At 46.2% G+C, this 25502-nt stretch overlaps 1 protein-coding gene across 4 annotated transcripts in view; it reads left to right on the top strand.

Annotated features, from left to right (window-relative positions):
- The window catches only part of CRTAC1 (cartilage acidic protein 1), a 471729-nt gene that overhangs the window by 80440 nt on the left and 365787 nt on the right, over positions 1-25502 (top strand). The window contains exon 1 of one of the 4 annotated variants that reach the window (XM_069978916.1): positions 11406-11435. The exons of the other annotated variants lie outside the window; for them this stretch is intronic. The gene's annotated coding sequence lies outside the window, so the exon portion shown is untranslated. Of the gene's footprint in view, positions 1-11405; positions 11436-25502 lie in introns of those variants that run through there. 4 annotated transcript variants of the gene reach the window in all.

Here is a 25502-nt window from a genome sequence, read left to right as displayed (position 1 = left end):
TATTCGTGTTTTTAAGGACTCCCTAGGGCAGCATCCAATTTCTCCAGCCTCCGGTTATCAAATGTTGAGCGTTCGGGTTCGGAGAAACAGTTTGACAGGTCCGCTCTAATCATACATGAGTCAGGATAGGAATGTGTGACCATCTTAGACTATTATATCTTGACATGTTTGACTAATAACAAGCTAGAGAAGCAAAGAGAGGAAGTCACTTATCCTGCAAAATTTCCTTGGACTATTTTTCGGAGGGAAATGGCGGCCACCTGACATGAAAGTGATACGGTAAAAAATTCACTACCGGGGATCTGTAAGATGAGATTTCATGCATCTTCTACAGTGGTTTTAATGCAGCCAGAGACATTTATTGTTGGATCTGCCTTGCATATCTATCTACATATCTACAGTGGTTTTAATGCTTCCAGAGATATTAGACATTTATTGATAGATCTAGATTTATAGATAGATGTCCATGCACTCTAGACAAAAACTGACTTCAGCCAGTTTAACTGGCTGTCTATCATGTATAGTGGCCGCCCAGTATTTCACTGACAGATGTCAGGGAATAAAAGGGGCAGGCATGTTGGATTTAACCATCCTACCCTATTGTTTGAGTAGCAATATACCATTACTTAAAGTGAATTAGTGTAGCCAGACCCCCTTCCCCAACCCTCCAATACCATTCGTTAAATTTTCTCAATACATGCCTTTTCCTGGGCTTCTTATGTCTGCTACTGCCAGTGTCCTGGAAAAAAAAAAAAAAAAAAAAAGCTTGTATTCTGGCACTGCAGAGTCAAAGAGGTGGGGCCTTGAGCATCTATGTTCTAGTTTTGCAGCACCTCTTTCCCCGCCCCTGGGCTTGATCTTCATTTTCAGAAGGCCCAGGGCAAGGATGCTCTAGGCCCCGCCTCTTTGACACCAAACCTCAAACATAAAACTTTTTTTTAATCCGAATACCAGTACCAGGTTACGAGAAAAGCCCTGGACCAGGCATGCATTAAGAAAAGCTAATAAACGGTACCGGTGGTTTGGGGGCAGTGTCTGGCAATACAGATTTGCTGATCAGCTGGGGAACAATCAGCTAATGAGTGAGCAAATGATTAAAGCAATTGCTAGCTATGTTCATGTAGTCCAGGCTGCACGATTATCGGAACTTGTAATAGGCTTAGCTCTAGCAGATTGGCACTCGCTTGCAGCGCAGGTAGGGCCATCTAATACGGCCTTTAGGCTAAACAAATTAGCTAACAGTTGTTGAAATTGTCTGGCCGCCTTTATTAGAATCTCTACTCAATCTTATTGTCTCTATCTTGTGGATGGGAAATGAGATGTAATCTTGGGGTAACCCCTTTAAGCTCTCCCCAGTGATGGCCGCTGGCAGTCAGGATTTTATTCTTCAACTCTATGACTACACAAGGGATTTAGAGCAAAAAAAAAAAAAGAGAGAGAGAAGAAGCTCCAACCCACACCGAGTTATCTTGCATCTCATGTACATTATACTAATGGTTTCACTGGTCGGATGCTGATTTACACTTTTGATCTTATTCAATTATCTCAACTTTTGCAAGATTAGAATAACCATTTTCTCACTCCAAAGGATCTAAATGTATGCAAGTGAATTCCTGCTATTTAATCACACGCCATCATTTTGCTTCCTATGAGGCGACTTTTAATCATTTTGCCGAGCGATTGTTATTTTCAGCAGGGTTTGCCGCAAGTTAATCAAGACGAGGGAACTTCAAAGAGCTGAAGGGGACGTTTGAGAGTTTCACAAATTAAACTAACTGAATTAAATGTTATGAAATAAAAAAATAAAAAACAAACAAAAAAACCCCCAAAAGTTAGTTACCTTTTCAGTCCCCTAGTGTTCCAGCGCTGGTGCCCTGGTGATCCCTGCTGGTCAATGACCTCAATGCCGCGCATGCACCTGACCGCTACAGCCAATCAATGACCTCGGCAGTACAGCTTTAGGAAACTGGGATCAGTAATTGCCGACACCAGTCACATGGATATAGACCATGTCATAGCTGCAAGAAAAGTAAGGCCATGGGGGACCACGGGAACCTCTATACACCACCACAATGAAACAAAATCATTGTATGATTGAAGAGGAGACTTTTAGCACTAATTCACCATTTATCATTTAAGAATAACAGCTGTTTATACATAGTTCTTAGTCCAGAGAGGTACCAATAAAGAAGAAAGCTGACCCAACAAACATCAAGCCCTCACACAGCTCCATATAAAAACTTTAACATTGCATACATTAGAATAATTTTTTTTTTGCATAAAATAAAAATTGTAGAATCATGTTTTTAAAAGTTACTCATCAACAAATTACATGGTAAAATAAATGTTATCATAAAATAAAAAAAAAGTTTATTTTTTTAAGTGACATTGACATATTAACTTAGAATTGACATATTGAGTGTATTATAATTGAAATTGGACAGCCCCTTTAAGTATGTATGAATATGAAGAGTTTGAGGTAGCCTGACCTTCCACATGCAAACCAATGGCAGGAAGCTGAGTACAGCATTGCTCCCACTTTTTGGGTTGAATTATCCTTTAATGTTACAAACAGAGAAGAGTAAGAGCTAAATAGAGGGATAGTACAATGCTGGAGCTCTAAGAGCCTACAAATCAGATTTACTTTAGGGCAATTTTCAAAATTGCTTCAAGTCTTAGCGGAGCAATCTCATCATATATAAAGCAGAACACGTGTAAAGTGCAGAACATTGTCTATGCTTTCCCAGAGATAGGGGACGGTCTCTGCATTTCATGGCGATTATATAATCATATAAAGTGCATCCATCTCAAGGCAATGGGCTCAAATCCTGCTATAATGTATATCCATGCTATGGACGTAGAAAATAGATCTCAATTTCCTTGAAGAATAGAATAGTGCATTGTATTGATTCTATAACTCAAGGGTGTGCGGGTTCAAGGGGTAAGCCGTCATGCTCTACCCCCGCTGCCTATAGAGCAGTGATGGCAATCCTTGGCCCTCCAGCTGTTGCAAACCTACAATTCCCATCATGTCTAGACAGCCAGATATATGGCTTTGGCTGCCCATGTATGATGGGAATTGCTGGAATGCTAAAGTTCGCCATCAATGTTATAGGGGCTAAAGCAAAGATGGTGAACCTTGACACTCCAGACCCTACAGTATAGGGTCTCCTGACCCATAAAAAGACACCATGAACATTGTGCGTAGGGAAACTGGGTTTAGGAATCTGGGCTTTAGGAATCTGGGGTCAGTAATTGCCGGCAACAGTCACAAGGATATAGGCTACATCAAATCTGCAAGAAAAGTAAGACCTTGGGGGACCACCGGATGGGGTACCCCTGGAATATGCTAGATAGGGAGATCTTTCAGGAGCTTGGAGCTCAGGAGTTAATATTAGATTATTGGTTATACAAGTAAAACATCAAACAAGTAATATTAAGTTATCATCAAGGACTGTACGCAGCGGCAAAGCACTCCCGGTAAGCAGATGCAGAGCGCCGGGCATTAAGCATCTACCAGAACCTCCTACAGTCTCTTCAGCATTTATAATGTAATCTAAAAAGAATATTTAAGGAAATTCCTCAAACAAAAAGCAATCTTCCATTTTATGCTTCCATTAAATATTGCAGGGACAGAGCGACAAGTCTGCGCAATCACCAAAGTAAAAAGCGGCGTCTGCCGAGCATAGTAATAGAGTAAGGTCAGGTCCAGGGAGGGAAGACGACAAGGTAAGAAGATTTGCGATGTGATAGCTGAAAATGTGTTATTTTACAGCCACTCGTGATTAGATACAGGGCGCAGATACTGTATTAGCTTCTCTGCTCTATGGAGGTATCTAAACTTGTCATCGCTCGCTAATACAGATCCTTGCCCGGCATGCATACTAATAGGGGCGTCAGGGTGACGGCCATGTAAGGCCACGTTCCAGCTCCCATCACAGTGGCTATTATACTGGAGAATGGCATGTTTAGCACCAAAAACGGGAATGAATCCCATTGGGGAAATGAAGATTTCTCTGTTTTGCCCTGATAGGCAATGATCCAGTCCCTGGTACTATACAATGTACGGTGTGAATAATACATCGCTATGAAGCTAAAGCCTGGGCAACCTCAATGTCATTTACCAGCAGAATTTATAATGTTACTTTGGGTGTTAAAGGAGAGGAAAACAAAAGGGGAATCTAAATCCTTACTGTGCGTTTTGTGATGTCTGGCGGAAGTATACACTGGGTATACGCTTCCTCCAATGCAATTGGCGCCAGAATGGAGAACCCAAATGACGCTGTATTGGTTTCTGTCAAGTAATGGGGGTCTAGGGATGGGGAATCTAGGCAAATGTCCATCAAAGATGGTAAAATGACTGATTCAATTATGTGATCCAGAAAGAGTTCAAATAAACCCTAACCCTGGACATCTTTGCTGGCTTATAAGGTAGAGGGATTTCCTCGTAACGCCATGGGGAAGGTGGACTAACGTCTTAGGATCCAGGTGAAGCAGTCGTTAAACAAAGTGGTGGGTCTGGTCTGGGACGTTCTCTTCTATTGGTGTAGTGTGCAACATTTCCAAATATTTCTCCATTAATGTGGGACATAGGATGCCATGTTTTTGTGATTGGTGGGGCCTGCAGGGTTAGGACACCCAGTGGTCAGGCACCTATCTTCCATCTTGTTCATAGGTGTATTTCTTAATTCTAAGCTCTGTGGAAAACTGTAATAGAAATAAACAAGTCATGTGAACGGAGATGGTCTCACATTTTATCCCAGCTTGGGCTAGTGATTGGTTGGGGTCTAAGTGTTTATGGAAATGTAAAAAGTTTTTTTTTTCCTAATGATAGTGGCCATTCCAGTATATCTATTGACTTATGCCCCTATTACACGGGGCAATCCCAGGGAGCAAGCGAGCGCCGCTGACCTGACAGATCCTCAATCCTCATTCCCCGACAGCGAGTGTGTGTGTAGCTGCAGGGGGCTGCCGGGGTGATCTTTAAATTGTCCAGGCAGCCCATAGGAGATAGTGGAGGTCTGCTGCCACCGCTCCTGTTTCACGAGGAGATGGCAACAGATTGTTGCTATTGTTGTCTTTTATCTTTCAACATATTGAAAGACAATGATCAGCTGATATCAAGCATGTCGGCTGATCGTTGCCTTTTAGTACACAAAGCAATATCGGCTGTAATGGTCGATAATTGGCCAATACAGATAATAAGATAAGCACTTCATGTAATGGGGCTTTTTGCTATGTGATGACCTGTTTCTTTTTGCAATCTTTGAATCCACAAATAAACACATCCTCAGGATTGGCCATCAGTATGAGATGGGGGGAAGGGGTTGAGTCTTAATACCCCCTCCAATCACCCGTTTGAAGGGTGTGCCCAAGAAGGCTGCAGTCCGTTGCACAGTTGCTTCCATGTGTATGGCATGCAGAAGTACACCCAGCTTATGAGAATCCTTTAAACCATCAATTGATAGAGGGTGCTTAGGTCGGTCTCTCCCTGAATATAAGCCATAAATATTGTTATCTTGCAAAACCCCTTTAACACTTTATGCAGATTTAACATGGTGTCACAGGTCTATTAAAGTAATGCTTTCCTTTAAAATCGCATCCACATTTCCCCAATGTTTCTCACCAGTGGAATATTGTTAATGAATTCTCCTCCTGTACAAATTATAAAGTGTTTTAAGCCTCAGCAGAGAGTCCTTTGCCAAATTCATTGGCACTCAGTTCATTATATAGCAATTACAGCGGGAAAATATATGGGACACCTACAAAATTAATTCAGTATTCAAAGTAAATCAAAGAGGTGTGATTTTTTTTTCTCTCTCTCTGAAGCCACAGTGGCTATTTATTCTCCATACCGACATACTTACCATAGAGCCTGGTCCTAAAACCTATGAAAGGATGGGGGGGGGGGGATTCTAGACTTATCATTGGGGACTGTAGCAACAGCAAGAGAAGGTCGTAAAGGGAGGAGAGACAAGTGCACTATTCCTTCAAGCTACGTCCAATAGGATTCAGGCATTCATGTAAATCATATGATCAAGCTGTTCTTTTCAACCTTATGTTTGTGCCATCCAGTTTGGGATCTGGGCAACAAGCCATTAAGGTTACCATACAATAGGGTTCCCATATTAATGCTCCATATACCCTCTCAGTGTGAAGCAATAAAACAGAGCCTATAGGGTACTTATCTGTACCTCCGTATGTCTTCAGGTATATACTAAAACATACACAAGTTGTTTGTTTTTAGTTTGGATTGGGCCATTCTCTATTGGATGCCGCATTATACTGTTAAGTTATTCTACCATAGAAGCCATGGTTAGTAAGTAAGGAGGAGGCAGAGTGTCTATGGCTCCAAGTAATGGAGTGTCAAGTATTTTGCCTCGATACAGGCTCCATGCACAACGCTCAGCCACATATCAGTGTCCACTGATCTCAGAGCCGAAATAAAGAAAGCTTGAATTCGTAACACCTGCTTGTATGATCAGTTACGGGTCCTGTAAGGTGGTATATGAAGTCCCCACTGATTTGCATTTTGGGTGGTAACATGGAACATTTTTTTTCATATTGATTTCAGATGAAAACACAATGGTGTAGAGCATTTTTAGGGTATTAACCCTTTCACGACCATGGGTCATTGATTCCTCAATGCCCAGGTCGTTATTGGACATCCGCTTATGGGATCATAATGATCCCATAAAGTGATGTCCCTATGTCTACCACTTCTCCTCTGTCCCCTGCCGCTGTCACAATCTTGTGACAGCGGCAGCGGAGAGAGGGAAGGGGGCAGAGCACACGGCCGTGCTCCCTGCCGTCCCTCCACCCGGCGCACGCCCTGTCTTCCCTCCCTGCTTCCCTCCCCCCGCCGGCCTCTGTAACCAGGAAACCGGAAGCATCAGGCTTCTGGTTTCCATGAGTACCATCGGGGCTCTGCGATCACTTCGCAAAACCCCTGATGGACACCAGACAGAGAATTCTCCCTTTGTAGAGGGAGAATTCTCTGTCTGGAGCCCTATAGATGCTGTGGTCGTGCTGACCGCAGTATCTATAGGGTTAACTCTCAGCACCGGAGCGCGGTGGGTCAGAGCTTGTGCAGAGGAACAGCGGAACCATTATCCACAGCAACCAATCAGATTCGAACTTTAATTTTTTTTAGCCTCTTCTTGATAGCTCAAAATGGCCTAAAAGACCAGGCGCCAATTTTCGCTTCTCCCCTTCTAAAGGCCGTTACTGCCGATAATCGTCCCATGGAATAGAAGGCAACAATCTGCCGACATCGTTCATGTCGGCTGATCGTTGCAGTCGTTTGTGTTTTAAACATGTTGGAAAAAAAAGGACTGTGATAGCAGCGATCTGCTGCCGTCGCTCGGAGGAATAGGAGCGGCGACAGCAGACTGCCACTGTCCTCTATGGGCTGCCTGGACGATCTAGCAATCACCCGGGCAGTCCCCCCACAGCTCCCCGTGGCCCCTCCCGCACTCACCCGCTTGCTGCCGCCACCTTTATTAGTGGGGGCATCGAGCGGGGAACGAGGAGCAAACGAGCGCGGACAGTGCTGGAATAGGGCCTTAAAAGCTATAGCACTTTTATTTTTCTATCTACAGGGCCATTTGAGAGCATGTTTTTTTCAGGAACAAGTGAACCCAAAAATATTATTTAAATAGACCCAAAACAAAAAAAATAATATTAAATAAGACGGCACCCCAAAATATTATTTATGGGGTGAAATTGAAAAAACTGCTATTTTTCGTATGTAATGCACTTTATGGTAAAACTGAAATGATAACTTTATTTTATGGGTCAGTCATGTTTTCATGGCTTTTTAAATGTTTTACAATTTTTTTTAAATAAAACTTTTTTTAGTGAAAATAATTATGATTAAAATTAGGCTTAGGCTATGTTCACACACTCTACTTTTTATGGAAAAAAAAAACAGCCATTGGTCGTGTCACTTAGACTTAAACACTGTGATCGCTACTGCTTGTCATTCATGGTGAGGAGCTGGCTGCTAATACAAGCTGGTCCTCATCCGCTATGAAGCATCATCTCCTGAGCTAGCTTCATAGCGCCATAGCCCTGTAGGCACCTTATGGCGTACAGGTACGGCATGGGTCATCTGGTCACAGGCCTCTATGCCCTACCCTTACGGCGTAGGTCATCTAGACCTCCAAAAACTAAAGGCTTTGAGCAACTGTCCAATTCGGCACAAGGTTTGAAATACCTATTTTAAGGCTTAAAAAACAAAAATTTTACAGACAATAGAAAATCTTATACTTCCAGATGTTTTTATTCCCTTGGGAACATTTTTATTAGCCTTTGTCAAACTTTGAGTTTAATTTTTGAAACGTTTTTGATCTCTCCCCCCCACCCCCGATGTTATGGGGGTACAGCTAAAGGTATAGCCCAATAAAATGTCTCTTTGCATTTAAGACTTTTTCTGTAACCACAACGTAAGATGACAACTCTTTGATTTATTCCTTTAGATATTTTTAGGAATCTTATTTCACTGGGAAATTCTCTAGAAAACTATATTTAATTTTTCTTTCACGTGTTCCTCAAGTCGTGACTGTAATCTGAATGTTGGGGCTTCAGTGCGAGAGCCTTGTACCTTGCGAAAGCTCAACATAAACATGTTCCTGGTAACGAGTCACTGGAGTACGGGAGAGGAATGGATGTGTAGACGGCTTCTGCCCATCCTGTATCATTTCCCCTGTAGTTCAGGAGGAGGGATATCACATTGGGCTCAGCTATGGTTGACATGACTTGGGTTTAGGAGTGGAGAAGGTATTTTTTTCTCTATGTCTAATTGCCCTCCGAGGACGACTCTATCGGTGATTGCCTCTGTTCTCGCTATTTTATGTCAATCTGAAGTGTGATTTTTCTCTTGTTGCATTAACTTTGGTGTGGTTTATCTTTCGGACAGAGGTGATACCTGTGACAGCGGAAAGCCAACGTGTAAATTCATAGTGTTACTGGCTTGTTATAAGACTCTGCAATTTTTATCTGGTTTCTCTATAAAACATAAATTCCCTGGATTCACTGTAGCACAATGAACATGAAGTTGTTGTATAATAAAGACTTTTTATACAGTTTTTCTTCTCAATTCGTATCCAAAGTAAAATTTTTAAAGTTTCTGGTTACTTATCTCAAGGTGACTGTTAAAGTGGCCATAAACTTTAGAGTCGTTGGCCAAACACTCATTCGACTTACATCCTTCCTATCCGATCCTCCCCCCCAGCTAAACTTGCATGTATTCTGCACGAGAAGAGGGGAGAACATTGTTGCCAGACACCTTATATCGCCCTGGGGTGATTTGGAAGGGGCAGTTTGCCAAATTTGACATGTTGGGATGTCATTAATCAAATATCTATGGCCATCTTAAAGGAAGCCTGTCACCCCGGCTGCCAGGGTGAAGCCCATCTGACCCCGGTGGAGCCCCTATACTTACCCCTTCTTCGAGGTCCCATTCCCGGACCCCGTCCTGGTGCCGAGAAATCCCTGTCGGAAGCCGTGTGCGCGCTCACCACTTCAGTCATTCTCTATCGGCATCAGACTCATCTCTGGTGAGCACGTGCACGGCTTCTGACGGGAATTTCTTGGCGGCGGGACGGGGTCCGGGACTTCGAGAGGGGGATGAGTATAAGGGACTCCACCAGGGGGTTGAGCAGGCTTCACCCCGGCAGCCAGGGTGACAGGTCCCCTTTTGAATTTATCTTTGGATGTGGATGAAAGGGAAGTAGGGATGAGCGAATGTACAGTACTAGTGAAGCGATGCGATAGGTGCGGCGGTCAGCTTGTCAGCCGGCTGCCTTTGAACTCCATGCCACTCAAAGCCACTCTGCTCCGGGTGCCTTGAAAAGCTGGATCCAGTCCTGGGAAACTTCTCCCAGTTTCCCGGGACTGCATCAAGGTTTTCCAGGCACCTGGAGGAGAGCACCAGTTTAAAGTTCAAAGTCAAGATGACTGCTGAGCTTAGCAAAGTGCTTTGCTTCACTACTACTGTAAATCCGCTCATCCCTCAAGGGAATATACGTACAGGATAAAGGGTGATGTATTATGAAGACTGTAAAGCCTTTTATTAATCTACAGTCCAAAACTGTGCATTGCAGAATATAAGACTACTGTCCAGATGCTTCACAGAACTGCCACACCCCAATCTTCAAGTTAGTCCCTTACCCCCTACTGCATATAGTTTGTGACTATCTGAAACATCTCAGTATTCACATTCCTCTTATTTATATTCATTCGCCTGAATAGCATCAACCAGATGCTCAATAGACCACTTTTACTTTGGAGCTGAATAACTATTATGGGACATAAATTTCATGGTACTTCTATAACTAGCATGGTGCAAAGTCGCCAACATCTGAATCCTAAATTTATGGATATATCAAATTCTACGGGCACCTGTGCACTTTTTTTAAAATTGCCAGGTCTTTTCCCAAATGCAAAATAAATAAACCTTATAAATAGTCTTCATTTAAATTTTCCTTTAGCTGCTCAGAGAAAATGAAGAATCAATGAATCAGATGGACATTCTGCTTTCCCATACCTCTCACCAGCTGGGACTGCAGAGAGGGGGGAGAGAATCCTTGGAGGACAGCTCACACAGGCTGTAGAATTAGCTCTTCAAACGTCTAATTGCGGTTTGCTAGAGTACAGTAGAGTAGTCCCACAATCTATAATATTCATAGCCTATCCTCTTTAACTCTGTCAATATGCAGGGGATTTGTATCACAGCTCAGATCACTACGAACATATATTACAAAATTCATCAGCCCAGAAGGTTCCACTTAAAAATTTATAAGATTAGAAGATGGCCATTCACTTTAAGGCAAACACCAGTTACCTCAGATCACCTTGTTTCATTAGAGAAGAGCAGAACATTTTCCAAAACCAATTGTTAAAAATTGACGCCATCCCAGTGGATTAGGCTTCGCGGCTATGGCTGTACGGCACAGCGTGCGTGTTTTGCACTCGGTGCCTTTGTAGAGAGAAACCATTATAGCGTGACGATCGCCAGTGTTCCAGGCCTTGCTTCTTGTTTTCATCGGCTATCAGATCATTGTGCTTTAATGCAATTTATGATGGAGTAAACTTGTGAATTATTTAAAGCCGTTGCTCGATTCTGTACTTGCAGCTGAATATTAGGACCTGCTAACCGTTTAGATCACATTGCATAGCAATTGTACGGTGGTATTAATAATACATGAAGCGCATTGTGTTGGAGCCTGCTTTAACGTTCACATTTCTGAATGCTTCAGGCTTAGGGAATTAGAATGTGTAATAAAGCATTATCCTTTCTTGTGCAGGGAACAGCACTTTAAATATTTGGGATTTCATTTTAATTCATTCGGAATGAACGCTTCTCACTCATTGGCCTGTGCGTGATTGGAAGGGCATGCCCTACAACGAGCAATTCCGTCTTTAATTTCACTGTGAGTTGCAGAAATGGAACATGTTGGTAATATCCAGGGTATAAATATGCATCATGGTGGGGTTACATATGCAACAGTTCATAACGTAATGTAAAGAACAACCGAAAGATATAAATCTTTGAGTCAAGTTTTTTAAAATTTTATGCAATCCTTAAAGGGATACTTCATCAAATATTTTCTCGTGAATTAACTGATGAGGGTGATATAGATAGTTTACAGTGCAGTATGCAGTATTTATCAGCTGCTGTATGTCCTGCAGGAAATGCTGTTTTCTCTCCCAGTCTGACACAGTGCTCTCTGCTGTCACCTCTGTCTGTGTCAGGAACTGTCCGGAGCAGTAGCAAAACCTCTCCTGCTCTTGACAGTTTCTGACTTGCACAGAAGTGGCAGCAGTGAACACTGTGTCAGTCTGGAAAGAATACACCACTTCCTGCAGGATATACAGCAGCTAATAAGTACTAGAAGACTTGAGATTTTTAAATAGAAAGAAATTACATATCTATATATTTTACATGTATTTTAAGGCTATGTTCACACTACCTATGGCCGTTCCATGACCCGGCCAGGGTCACGGAACGTCCGGTCTCTGGCCAGGTCATCTCGGACGGTACTTAAGTACCGGCCAGGTGATCTTTCCGGCCGTGGAGCTCTGATGCGAACTGACAGGTTTTTCTGCGGCCGGAATTCAGTGAAAACTGACCTGTGAGTTTTGTTCCGGCGCCGTATGGGCTCCCGGCCGGAGCGTGTACGATGTGTGTACGCTCCGGCCGGGATCCCATTGCACATAAGGAATTGTTCCACAACGCAAAACTACGGCCGTAGTTCTGCGGCGAGAACTACGGCCGTAGTTTTACATTGTGTGAACATAGCCTAAAGGCATAATTACATTTGCAGGCATCTTGTTAAAGGGGTACTGCAGAAGAAAAAAAAGTTTTAAATCAACTGGTGTCAGAAAATTATATAGATGTGTAAATTACTAAAAAAATACTAAAAATCTAAGGTCTTCCAGTACTTATCAGCTGCTGTATGTCCTACAGGAAGTGGTGTATTCTTCTTAGTTTGACACAGTGCTCTCTGCTGCCACCTCTGTCCATGTCAGAATCTATCCAGAGCAGGAGAGGTTTTCTATGGGGATTTGCTACTGCTCTGGACAGTTGGCAGCACCATGTCAGACTGGAAAGAAAACACCACTTCCTGCAGGCAGGGCCGTTTTAATACATTGGTGGGCCCAGTGCACAGCCCTCAAGAGTGGGCCCCCCCTTACCTTTCTGCACATTGTATAATGTACTGAATTTGCCCCCACACTGTATCAAGAGCCCCAGTACATACAGTAGTTACCTTATAACACTATTTCCACCATACAATGATTACATATTACATAAAAACTGCACTAAACAAAACAGGAAGATATCACCAATGATACCATTACATAATACCGCCACATCATGACCCCTATCAGTACAAGCCTATAACAGAGTGAAGTTACATCCAGTGACTCACCGGAGGCGTCTTCTCCGATCAGAGTCTGTCACCTTTTCTTTTTCTCTCCATCCAGCCTGGGCCACCTTGAAGTCTTCTCCTGGCTGTGAATCTTCTCTCCAGAATCTGCCAGACAAATATTTTAGGCTCCAACACATACAGTAGTTAGGTCCCTTGTACCCCTATACAGTAGTTACACCCCTCTGTACTCCTACATAGTTACACCCCTCTGTGCCTCCATAGTTTTAAGGTGTCCCTGTAGTATATAGACCCTCATGTGCTCCTCCAGTTATATACAGCTCTCCTGTGCGCTCCCCCATTAGTATATAGCCCCCCTGTGCACTCTCCCCAGTAGTATATAGCCCCCTGTGCTCACCCACAATAGTATATAGCCCCCCTGTGCTCTCCCCAATAGTATATAGCCCCCCTATGCTCTCCCACAATAGTATATAGCCCCCCTGTGCTCTCCCACAATAGTATATAGCCCCCCTGTGCTCTCCCACAATAGTATATAGCCCCCTGTGCTCTCCCCCAATAGTATATAGCCCCCCTGTGCTCTCCCACAATAGTATATAGCCCCCCTGTGCTCTCCCCCAATAGTATATAGCCCCCCTGTGCTCCCCTTCAATAGTATATAGCCCCCCTGTGCTCTCCATAATATATAGCCCCCTGTGCTCTCCCCCATAGTATATAGACCCCTGTGCTCCCCAATAGTATATAGCTCCCCTGTGCTCCCCAATAGTATATAGCCCCTGTGCTCCCCAATAGTATATAGCTAACCTGTGCTCCCCAATAGTATATAACCCCCTGTGCTCCCCCATAGTACATAGCCCCCTGTGCTCCCCCATAGTATATAGCCCCCTGTTCTCCCCAGTAGTATATAGCCCCCTGTGCTCCCCATAGTATATAGCTCCCCTGTGCTCCCCCATAGTATATAGCTCCCCTGTGCTCCCCCATAGTATATAGCCTCCTGTGCTCCCCCAAAGTATATAGCTCCCCTGTGCTCCCCCATAGTATATAGCTCCCCTGTGCTCCCCAATAGTATATAGCCCCCTGTGCTTCCCAATAGTATATAGCTCCCCTGTTCTCCCCAGTAGTATATAGCCCCCTGTGCTCCCCCATAGTGTATAGCCCCCTGTGCTCCCCCATAGTATATAGCTCCCCTGTGCTCCCCCATAGTATATAGCCCCCTGTGCTCCCCCATAGTATATAGCCCCCTGTGCTCCCCAATAGTATATAGCCCCCGTTCTCCCCCATAGTGTATAGCCCCCTGTGCTCCCCCATAGTATATAGCCCCCTGTGCTCCCCAATAGTATATAGCCCCCCTGTGCTCCCCAATAGTATATAGCTCCCCTGTGCTCCCCATAGTATATAGCTCCCCTGTGCTCCCCCATAGTATATAGCCCCCTGTGCTCCCCCATAGTATATAGCCCCCTGTGCTCCCCCATAGTATATAGCTCCCCTGTGCTCCCCAATAGTATATAGCCCCCGTTCTCCCCCATAGTGTATAGCCCCCTGTGCTCCCCCATAGTATATAGCTCCCCTGTGCTCCCCCATAGTATATAGCCCCCTGTGCTCCCCCATAGTATATAGCCCCCTGTGCTCCCCCAAAGTATATAGCTCCCCTGTGCTCCCCCATAGTATATAGCTCCCCTGTGCTCCCCAATAGTATATAGCCCCCTGTGCTTCCCAATAGTATATAGCTCCCCTGTGCTCCCCAATAGTATATAGCTCCCCTGTGCTCCCCCATAGTGTATAGCCCCCTGTGCTCCCCCATAGTATATAGCTCCCCTGTGCTCCCCCATAGTATATAGCTCCCCTGTGCTCCCCAATAGTATATAGCCCCCGTTCTCCCCCATAGTATATAGCCCCCTGTGCTCCCCAGTAGTATATAGCTCCCCTGTGCTCCCCAATAGTATATAGCCCCCGTTCTCCCCCATAGTATATAGCCCCCCTGTGCTCCCTGATAGTATATAGCTCCCCCATAGTATATAGCCCCCCTGTGCTCCCCAATAGTATATAGCCCCCGTTCTCCCCCATAGTATATAGCCCCCCTGTGCTCCCCAATAGTATATAGCCCCCGTTCTCCCCCATAGTATATAGCCCCCTGTTCTCCCCCATAGTATATAGCCCCCTGTGCCCCCCCATAGTATATAGCTCCCCCTGCTATATAACATTGAAAAAAACAAACACTTTTACTCACCTAGGTCCACGCGTTCCTCTTCTCTTCCCTCCTGTGGCCGCACTTCCTGCAGTCACAAGAGGCTGCACTCCCCTTTCCCTCGCGCCGACGCTCCAGTGACGTCGGGCGCTAGAGGGAGAGCGCGGCCTCTTGTGACCGCAGGAAGTGCGGCCACAAGAGTGAGTGACTGACAGGGAGGGAGCCAATGGCTCTCTCTCTGTCAGTGTCGCTGCTGCTGCAGCGCTGAAGCGCCGCAGCAGCAGCGGACGGGGGCAGCGGCGGACGGGGGGGCCCTGCAGGGGGCGCCATGGAGGGGTAAGTAGATTACCCATCCATGGCCCTCCCCCCTGACAGGCTGGTGGCCGGAGCCCTGTGCGACCGCATTGGTCGCACATAGCAACGGCCGGCCTGCTCGGGGGGGGGCCCTTTAACCAGTGGGCCCGGTGCACGTGCACCATGTGCCCTCTGGTTAAAGCGGCCCTGCCTGCAGGGCATACTATGATCACTAGTCATGAAGGAAGATGGATAGTAAAACCCCAGGGACATATTTCCTCCCTGTAAGCCAGCCCTGCTTGCTACTTTCATGTTCCTTTGAGAAGAATACACATCTTTGATGGTATGTGGCACTGTCTCCTGGCGAGCTCCTAATGTCTGTAGTGATTTCTTCTACACAATCAGTCCTTGACAGAGTCTATTTTTGAAAATTACCATGATGGAAACTAATGGAGTGCCGCTGATCACGATGTTGTCTCTGGTTCGAGATGTTGATAGGTTTTTATTAAAACAAACTATTGGATGATGTAAAATAACGACTCACTTCAATTATCCATGTTACAAGAGTAATCTGTTAATTGTCGTAAGGAATTAATTTTCTTCATCTCTGCAAGGTTCTATTCTGAGCATAATTTATCTGATAAGTCACCATTTTCTAGAGACAAGAATTTCATAAAGTCCTGATTCTTTTTAAACGGCTCAAAATGGTGAACAATTATAAAAAAAAAAAAAAAAAAGCTTACCTGTCTTACAGATTCTCCGACGCTCCTGGGCCTTATTGATCTCTGTTTTTTCAAATTCTCTAACAATATATAACCATGTGGTCACGGTAATTACCACCTGTAGCTGGTCCCCATTGTAAGCAGTTATACGTGCTGAGAGGGACTAGAAAGTACAGTATAGGGACTTGCAGATCTCGAGAATCATCAGAAAGCAACAGAGGATCGGTAAGGTGAGTATAACTTCTTTTAATACTTTTTTAACATTATGGTCTATTAAGAAAAAAAGTTAATGGTCAAAAATCACAGTTTGAAGGGGTTGTCCTGCGATGTAAAAAAAAATAAAATATTACCCTTCTTGCTCTTCAATGTCTTAGTTCTGGAGAGTGAGCACTCATGGTCTCAAATGGGGTGGGCGGTGTCGTGGGAACATGTTCTAAATCAGTGTTTCTCAATTCCAATCCTCATGGCCACCAATAGGTCATGTTTTGAGGATTTCCTTAGTATTTACCAGGTGATATAATTATACTCAGTGCATCAGTTATTATGACAGGTGTTCTTTGCATGGGTTATCCTCAAACCATGTCCTGTAGGTGGGCCATGAGGACTGGAATTGAAAAGCACTGTATGAAAGTTTTGTGAGGAAAATGCCTTTGTTGTCTTACCATCCCCAGCAACACGTCCATCCCTGTTCAAATAACGGGATATCTATTGGGTCATTTTGGTTTGTTCCTCAGAGGTTGACTGCTAGAGATTGAGGATGGTAATACATTTTTACATCTTAGGCCTGGTTCACAATGAGCAAAAATAGCAGATGCCGTTAGCCTCCCTCTCATAATGGGAGTCTATGGGAGGCGCACCCTCCTTGCTCAGTGTGAACCCGGCCTTAGGGCGACTATGTGAGCTTTAAAACCTTATGATGACCCAGAAAAAAAAAACAAAACTAAGGGGGAGATTTATCAAACATGGTATAAAGAGATTGGTTGCCCCTAGCAACCAATCAGATTCCACCTTTCATTTTCCAAAGACTCTGTGAGGAATGAAAGGTGGAATCTGATTGGTTGCTAGGGGCAACTGAGCCAGTTTCACTTTACGCCACGTTTGATAAATCTCCCCCAATATTTTTACCTAATTCACATGAATTCAAGATGGAAAATTTGAATTTGAACCCTTAATCAATAGATTTGGGGCCACTTTTGTCCTCTAACCTTAGTGTGACGGTTGTAGTAAATTATGTCATGGACCCCACCCCCCAAGCTCACTGGTCTTTGCCATTTGTTTAGTTATGTCCATTGAACATTAATGCCCATTTTGTCCCTATATCCTTTGTCTAAAAACTTGGCCGAACACAGACAATTTATATTTTCAAGTATTTTTTTTTTAACTTTATCATGAAAATAAACTTGACTTAATTAAAAAGATGAATAGCAATACCATAACAACTCTCAACACCCGCGTTGCTCCTTCTGAATCCTTTTCATTCGCGAGCCTTTCAAAGTGCTGAATGCAGCTTTCTGGCACGGACTAGTGGGAGATGTAGTTCGGCCACAGCTTGATATCTGAAGCTGGCTGTCCCTGTTTAATGTAACTGAATAGAAATCCCACCACCCATAGGCTCGCACTGAATGCATTGTAAGCCAATACGCCAATTTCCATTCAGGACAAGCTGTGGTTGGAAAAAGAATGGGAAGCGACACTCTGGTCCTCGAATTGTTAAGAAGTAAGACTACAGGAGGGAGCAAATATAATTAACATATACAGAGTATATGCAAAAAAGTGGCGGATTGTAATGAGGTTGGATCCGGGCTTCTTGTACATGGAAATTGTGCTATTTCGAGGTTTAGTCCTTTTGATGGTATTTTATGGGAGCGAATTTGCAACTCAACCATAGGTTCTTCTACGTTGTCCCTTATTAATGCTACGAGCGAAAAATTCTATTACATGAAGGGAGTCGTCGGCGTTATTAAGCAAGTTAAATTCACAGTTGGACGTTAATAGCTTTAGGGATATGAAAGACAAGCCGCATGATGGTTCTATCTGTTGTCTTAGATGACGGGCTTTAATTAAAGTGGCGTCTCATGATGAGGGCTATTTTATGGTTTATTTTTGTTAGATGCTATAAAGTTTAGGCAGTTTGTAGATACATTACTCTTTTCTTGTATATTGTGTTCCCATATAAAGTTCTGTTCACGGTTGGAATGCTAAGCTCACATCTTCTGGTATCTCCTGCTGATTCGGCATCTGGATGGAACATGTGACGTAGTAAAAAAACTATAGGTCCATGAATGCAGTAAAGCAGGGTGGCTGTCAGGGGGTGCTGGGAGTTGTGGTTTATCAACTGCTGATGGACCAGTTGTTTCTGAGAACTGAACTTAAAGGGGAACTCCAGATTAGAAAAACTTGTTTTCTTTTCAAAGTTCATTAAAAGTTATATAGATGTGTCTATACAATGTATTACTGTGCCAATTCACATTGTCTCCTGATTCTTCTGCTCTCCCCCCTTAGAGACAAATATTCCATGCCTCTGTCTCACATTGTGTGTGTTTGCTGATGATGCAGATAGGGGGCAGGGCGTGATCTCACAGGAGGCGGGGCTGGATAACCCAATCCCCTGACTGATTCACCATCTCTGTCCGGCCAGAAGCAGGTGCAGCACTAATTTTACTAATTGGGATGGGTGGGGACTGTGATGGTCAGCCGAGGGAAAGCATTGGATTCTGGGAAATGATAAAACCAGGAAAGACAGAAACACAATACAGAGCAACAACCCCCCCCCCCCCCCAAACAAATGGATTTTTGGTAGGTTCAAAACTGGGATAGACAGGTAAATAATGCGTCATTTTTTTAACCTCTACCTGGAGTTCCCCTTTAAGAGTAGAGATGAGAAAACCTCGAGCCCTCTCCTCTGATATTGGTGAAGTAGAGCACTGTATCAACTTGGGAGACCAAGAAAAAGGTTTGCGGTCTACTGTAACATTATTACCTACCTAAGTCTAGCATTATTAATGTATTTAACCCCTTAAGGACAGAGCCTGAAATGACCTTAAGGACCGGGCCAATTGTCACTTTTGCGTTTTTTTTTTTTCCTCCTCGCCTTCTAAGACCCATAACACTTTTATTTTTTCACCTACAGGGCCATGTGAGGGTGTCATGGCGGCCCGCGCCGCCTCCGCTCCCGAGCGCCGCCCGACCCCATCTCTTACCTGCCGCAGGAGGTCCCCTGCATCTCCTGGGGCTCCTGTGTCTTCCTCTTCCCTGACTCCCGGCGTCTGCACTGCACGCCGGGGAGTCTCAGTGTGTCAGAGCCGGCGCGCGCGTCCCCGCCTCCTGGGGCGCGCGCGCGCCGGCTCTGCTATGTCTTAAAGGTACAGTGTCCCCACAATTGGTCTGGCCATTTTCCCTGCCCCTATTAAAGGCTGCCCCTTCCTGTGCCCTTTGCCGGATCTATAGTGCCCTTTGCCTATCAGAGAAAGCGTTCCTTATATCACTGCCATTTATTGTGTACCAGTCCTTGCTCACGTTCCCTGTCTCCGCCCTTGTACGCCGCCTGCCCTGACCTCTTGGCCCGTCCCTGACTACGTCCTTGCCCTACGATTTTGTACTTCGCCTCCACTCGCCACCTACACAAGCAAGTCGCGCCAGGGGTAGCGACCTGGGGGTCGCCTGCCGCAGCAAGCCCATCCTGCCTTGCGGCGGGCTCTGGTGAATACCAGCGGCCCCTTAGACTCCGCTCCCTGGTGCGGCTCAGTACCATCGCTTGTGTGGGCTACGCGGATCCACTGACCCAGCCGTTACAGTTAGATCCGGCCATGGATCCCGGCGAGGTGCCAGATATCCGAAGCCTTACCCGAGTGGTCGCCCAACAGAGCCAGCAGATCGCCCAGCAAACGCAGCAGATGCAGCAACTCTCCGCCATGGTACAGCGGCTTCTTACGGCTCCACAGCCTCCATCTGCATCGGTGTCGCCTCCTCCAGCACAACCCGCAGTCTCCGCTCTTGGACCAAACCTTCGCCTGGCGCTTCCCTCTAAATATGACGGGGATCCCAAGCTGTGCAGAGGCTTCGTGACCCAGTGCTCCATGCACATTGAGCTTATGGCCACCCAATTTAATACGGAACGGTCCAAGGTGGCGTTTATAATCAGTCTGCTCTCTGGGAAAGCACTGGCCTGGGCCACTCCTTTGTGGGACCGGGATGACCCTGTTACAGCCAATGTGCAAGCCTTTGTCTCTGAGTTCCGTGGTGTCTTTGAAGAACCAGCCCGAGCTTCCTCCGCCGAGACCGCCCTTCTGAACTTGCGCCAGGGAAGATCTTCCGTAGGAGAGTATGCGGTTCAGTTCAGTACTCTGGCAGCTGAACTCGATTGGAACAATGCCGCTTTGGTCGCCACCTTTAAAAATGGCCTAGCCAGCCATGTCAAGGATGTGCTTTCCAGCCGAGACTTGCCGTCCTCCTTGACGGATCTTATTCACCTGGCAACACGCATTGACGTCCGCTTCTCTGAAAGAGAAGAAGAAGTCCGACAGGAACGAGAATTGGTCCGCCCCCGTCGAACCTTCCGCTTGGCTCCAGCCTTCCAGAGATCTCCTGTTCCCTTGTCTCAACCTTCAGCCGAGGAACCTATGCAAGTGGACCGAGTCCGTTTGTCTCCGGAGGAGAGGACTCGTCGTCGGGAACACAATTTGTGCCTGTATTGTGCCAGTCCCGACCACTTTCGCCTAAACTGTCCTCAGCGCCCTCAGCGTCCGGGAAATGCCCACACCTAGGTCACGGGGGAGAGGCCGTCCTAGGTGTGTGTACTACCTCTCCGCGGTTATCTCTACCGGTACTGATCACCGTTCCGTCAGGTCAACAACATCTGGCCACAGCATTCCTGGATTCTGGCTCTGCAGGCAACTTTCTTCGTGCTGATTTGGTTCAAAGATGGCAACTTGCCGTGGAGCCCCTTGCCAAGGCCCTGTGCATCTCCTCTGTTACGGGGGAACCCCTTGGAGAGACCATTCGGTACCGCACAGTGTCTGTGAATCTTCAGGTGGGGGCTCTGCACAAGGAGAAGATTACGTTCTTTGTACTACCGCACTCCTCTTCTGAGATTCTCCTGGGACTTCCCTGGTTACAACGGCACGAACCTACCCTGAATTGGAACACTGGAGAAGTCTTACGCTGGAGTCCTGCCTGCTCCTCACGTTGTATACAGGTTCCTCGTCCCTGTGTCCCGACTCCAGTTCCACCTAAGCCTCTACCAGGGTTACCGGCCGCCTATCAGGACTTTGCAGACGTTTTTTCAGAGAAACAGGCTGAAGTCCTACCTCCACATCGTCCCTTCGATTGTCCCATCGATCTCCTGCCAGGCGCTACTCCGCCACGTGGTAGAGTGTATCCTCTCTCCGTCCCGGAGACCCAGGCCATGACGGAATATATAAAAGAAAATCTTCAGAGAGGGTTTATTCGAAAATCCACGTCCCCCGCAGGAGCGGGTTTCTTCTTTGTACAGAAGAAGGATGGATCTCTGAGACCCTGCATCGATTATAGGGGTCTCAATGAGATTACTCTCAAGAACAGATACCCTCTCCCTTTGATCTCAGAGCTGTTCGATCGCTTCCATGGAGCCCAGATATTCTCCAAGCTCGACCTGCGGGGTGCCTATAATCTAATTCGTATCCGCAAGGGAGATGAATGGAAGACGGCCTTTAACACCCGTGATGGCCACTACGAGTATCTGGTCATGCCCTTTGGCCTTTGTAATGCGCCAGCCGTCTTCCAAGACTTTGTGAACGAGATTTTTCGTGACCTACTCTACACCTGTGTGGTGGTATATTTAGATGATATCCTCATCTATTCCCCCAACTTGGACTCTCATGTCAAGCATGTACGTCTGGTCCTCCAACGTTTGAGGGAGAACCACTTGTACGCCAAACTGGAGAAATGTCTATTTCATCAATCCAGCCTTCCTTTCCTGGGTTATGTCGTTTCTAACAAGGGTCTCCAGATGGATCCCGTGAAACTTTCGGCCGTCCTCCAGTGGCCTCGCCCCGTCGGACTTCGAGCCATCCAGCGCTTTCTTGGCTTCGCCAACTATTACCGGCAGTTCATTCCGCACTATTCTACACTTGTTGCACCCATTGTCAATCTTACCCGGAAGACTGCTAATCCTAAGGTATGGCCACCTGAAGCAGAAGAAGCCTTTCAACGCCTTAAGACGTCCTTTGCCTCGGCACCCGTCCTAACTCGCCCCGACCCCACCAGACCTTTCTCCGTGGAGGTGGACGCATCCTCTGTAGGTGCTGGGGCAGTTCTTACACAAAAGGATGCCAAGGGTAAGATCCGCACCTGCGGATTCTTCTCTAAAACCTTTTCTCCAGCTGAGAAGAATTATACCATTGGAGATCGGGAACTCTTGGCCATCAAGATGGCCCTTGAAGAATGGCGTCACCTTCTGGAGGGGGCTAGACATCCGGTCAACATCTTTACGGATCACAAAAATCTGCTGTACCTCCAGACGGCCCAGCGCCTTAATCCTAGGCAAGCCCGTTGGTCCCTCTTCTTTTCCCGTTTCAATTTCTTCATCCATTTCCGTCCCGCGGAGAAGAACATCAAGGCCGATGCCTTGTCCCGCGCTTCTGATGTCCTAGGACAAGATTCTACTCCTCGTCATATTGTACCACCAGAACGCCTGCTTCCTGTGGCTTCCGCCGATCTTCGTCTCCTACCTCCAGGAAAGACGTATGTTCGTCCAGCTCTTCGAAGACGAATCCTTAAATGGGGACATAGCTCCCTATTGGCTGGACACCCAGGTGTACACAAATCTCTTCGCCTTATCTCCCGTTACTACTGGTGGCCAACGTTAGGGAGGGATGTCAAAGACTTTGTGTCCTCATGCTCCTCGTGTGCCCGCAACAAGATCTCTCGGCAGAAACCACCTGGCCTACTCCATCCGCTACCGGTCCCAGAAGCCCCTTGGCAGCACATTGCAATGGACTTTATCACAGATCTACCTCCCTCTGCCGGCAATACTGTAGTCTGGACGGTGACCGACCGTTTCTCTAAGATGTCGCACTTCATTCCACTACCTGGTCTCCCATCTGCTCCCCGTCTAGCCAATCTCTTCTTCCTGCACATATTCCGCCTGCATGGTCTTCCGCTCACCATTACGTCAGATCGAGGAACACAGTTTGTCTCCAAGTTCTGGCGGGCCCTCTGTCACCGCCTTCAAGTGAAACTAAACTTCTCCTCAGCCTATCATCCTCAGTCTAACGGTCAAGCGGAGAGAGTGAATCAAATTCTGGGTTGCTATTTACGTCACTTTGTGTCGGCTCGACAAGATGACTGGTCCGATTTGCTACCCTGGGCTGAGTTCTCTTATAATCATCTAGAGTCCAGCTCCACAGAAGAATCCCCATTCTACATCGTCTACGGTCGTCATCCTCGTCCTCCTCTACCTTTGTCCTCCTCTTCTTCTCCTGACGTGCCTGCTGTCAACGTCCTGGTCCAAGACTTCTCGGCCATCTGGGAGAAGATTCGTCAGTCATTGTTGCAGGCTTCCTCCCGTATGAAATCTCAGGCAGACAAGAAGAGAAGACCTGCCGTGTCTTTTAACCCTGGGGACAAGGTATGGCTATCATCCAAATACATACGCCTGAAGATACCCAGCTACAAATTGGGACCTCGCTTCTTGGGTCCTTTTGTGGTTTTGAGACGCATCAACCCCGTGGCCTACAAGCTCCGTTTGCCCTCCTCTATGCGCATCCCCAACTGCTTCCATGTTTCCCTTTTGAGACCTGTAGTCCTTAATCGCTATTCCCGTGAACCTTCCCCACCTTCTCCTCAACTGGACACCACGGACGTTTATACTGTCGAGGACATTCTTGCCATGAAGACCGTTCGAGGGAAACGTTACTTCCTAGTCGACTGGAGAGGTTTTGGTCCTGAGGAGAGGTCTTGGGAACCTGAAGCTAACATCCTGGACCGCAACCTCGTAAAGAACTTCTTGCAGGTCAGAAAGAGGGGGAGGCCAAAGGGGGGGGGTACTGTCATGGCGGCCCGCGCCGCCTCCGCTCCCGAGCGCCGCCCGACCCCATCTCTTACCTGCCGCAGGAGGTCCCCTGCATCTCCTGGGGCTCCTGTGTCTTCCTCTTCCCTGACTCCCGGCGTCTGCACTGCACGCCGGGGAGTCTCAGTGTGTCAGAGCCGGCGCGCGCGTCCCCGCCTCCTGGGGCGCGCGCGCGCCGGCTCTGCTATGTCTTAAAGGTACAGTGTCCCCACAATTGGTCTGGCCATTTTCCCTGCCCCTATTAAAGGCTGCCCCTTCCTGTGCCCTTTGCCGGATCTATAGTGCCCTTTGCCTATCAGAGAAAGCGTTCCTTATATCACTGCCATTTATTGTGTACCAGTCCTTGCTCACGTTCCCTGTCTCCGCCCTTGTACGCCGCCTGCCCTGACCTCTTGGCCCGTCCCTGACTACGTCCTTGCCCTACGATTTTGTACTTCGCCTCCACTCGCCACCTACACAAGCAAGTCGCGCCAGGGGTAGCGACCTGGGGGTCGCCTGCCGCAGCAAGCCCATCCTGCCTTGCGGCGGGCTCTGGTGAATACCAGCGGCCCCTTAGACTCCGCTCCCTGGTGCGGCTCAGTACCATCGCTTGTGTGGGCTACGCGGATCCACTGACCCAGCCGTTACAGAGGGCTTGTTTTTTTCAGGAACAGGTGTACTTTGTAATGGCATCTTTCAATCTGCCATAAAATGAATGACGTAAACCCCAAAATATCATTTATGGGGTGAATTTGGGTACAAAAATGTGATTCCGAAAATTTTGGGGGGGGTTCCATGTTTACGTAATGCACTTTACTGTAAAACTAACATTTTTTCTTTATTCTATAGGTCAGTCTGAACACAGCGATATGCATGTTTAGGTTTTCTAATGTTTTACTATTTTTAATAGCAGTAAAACTTTTTTTTTTTTTGCAAATAGGTATATTTAAAATGGCCCTATTGTGAGTCTTGTAGCACTTTTATTTTTTCACCTATGGGGTCATATGGGGCGTCATTTTTTGCGCCATGATCTCTAGTTTTTATTAGTAACATTTTTTTCTAGATCAGACATATTGATCACATTTTATTAATTTTTTTAAACATAAAATGTAATTAACAAAAAGCAATCTCTACGTTTTTTTACCACTTTTGTTCACCCCATTCACTGTGCAGGGAAGAATATTGTTTTATTTTAATAGATTGGACAGTTACGCACGCTACGGTGTGGCAAGGGGGGGGGGGTGATTTTCACTTTTATTGGGGGAGGGGCTTTGGGATATTTTTTTAAACTTTTATTTTTTTTTTTTACACTTTTATAGTCCCCTTAGGCTGGGTTTACATATATAAGTTTGCATCAGTTGCGTTTTTTGCCTAAAAACTGACCA

This window comes from Dendropsophus ebraccatus, chromosome 8 (assembly GCF_027789765.1).
Source record: "Dendropsophus ebraccatus isolate aDenEbr1 chromosome 8, aDenEbr1.pat, whole genome shotgun sequence".
NCBI lineage: Eukaryota > Metazoa > Chordata > Amphibia > Anura > Hylidae > Dendropsophus > Dendropsophus ebraccatus.
The sequence above is the reverse complement of the archived record's forward strand: the minus strand, read 5'-3'. Positions and strand labels throughout refer to the sequence as shown.